We start from the raw sequence: 1,197 nt of genomic DNA on the forward strand, positions 1-1,197 counted from the left end.
GACCTCAACCTTCACTTTGGTCTCTTTCCTTCTTCCCTAGAGGCAACCTTGATCGTAAATTCCATTTGTATACTAATGTCCATTTTAATATATTTATATTAATAGAGGACTTCATTAGCAACATGAAACATGATTTGTTTTTGTGCGTGGTTTTAAAACTTTACACATTCTGTGTCTATCATCTCCATAAGTCCGTGTTCAAGAGTCTGTAAGGTCTCTATTGTCTCTAAGGTCTGTATTTGAGGTTAGAACTGACAAGTTTCAGATTTTCTTTTTCTTTTTACCAGGCTTAATTCACCTTATTTTCCTTGAACAAAATTAAGTAGTACCACAGCTGGAGCCTGGGCCCTCTGCACAGAAACCCTGGGGGGCGCGGTCTCTACGCGATGGTCGGTGAGTTCCTGACCGGGAGACCTGGTGGGAGACAGCTGTCTCACCCCCGTCTCTTCCCAGAGGTGGGGGTGAGACAGCTGTCGGTCTCAGAGACGGGCATCGACGGCGGCCTTGGCGAAGTTGCCCAGGTGGCAGTGCAGCCCCTGGTGGGGTGCAGCAGTCCTCAATACCAGCTATCGGCAGCAGCTGTTTGGGCGCAGGGGCCGAGACGATGCCAGTGCCCTGGGTGCAGGGGCGAGGCGCCCCAGCACGGAGCCACAGCGGCTGGTCACCTTACACGGGACGGTGTGGGGCTTGCCGACTTCGTCCCCCGTAGCCTCGCCGCCAGGGACAATCGAGAGCTTGGCCAGGACGACGGCCCCTCGGATGGCAGCGGCTGCTTCCTTTGAGCACTTGACACCCAGACCAACGTGTCCATTGTCGTCCCCAATGGCGACGCATGCCTTGAACCAGGTCCTCTGGCGCACAGGTGCCTCTGTTGCAAGGGCAAAATCTTCAAAACCTCGTCCTTGAGGAATGCCCCCAAGAACAGAGATCTCAGATTCCTGGATGGGCAGAGAAAAGAGATCTTCTGCAGGGACTTGATTTTCGTGTCCTTGACCAGGCAGCGCAACTTGGTGACGGGGATCCACTGCTTATCCTCCGCGTTGCCTCCGCCAGTTCCGCGGGCCTCGACCGGACCCGGATCCCCGGCCGCGATGTCGGCCTGGTGCCGCTGCCAAACCCTGCGCGGAAGTGCCGCAGCCCCCCATCCCGGGCCCCGGGGCCTCCGGGCCCTCCTGCAGCACTGACGCCCTCCGCCAT

The 1,197-nt window shown here is 56.6% G+C and overlaps 1 pseudogene; it reads right to left on the minus strand.

Moving 5' to 3' along the window:
• Positions 1-299: 299 nt before the first annotated feature.
• Positions 300-1,197, minus strand: LOC139440943 (small ribosomal subunit protein uS5 pseudogene; annotated as a pseudogene).

Source organism: Desmodus rotundus, chromosome 5 (genome assembly GCF_022682495.2).
Source record: "Desmodus rotundus isolate HL8 chromosome 5, HLdesRot8A.1, whole genome shotgun sequence".
NCBI lineage: Eukaryota > Metazoa > Chordata > Mammalia > Chiroptera > Phyllostomidae > Desmodus > Desmodus rotundus.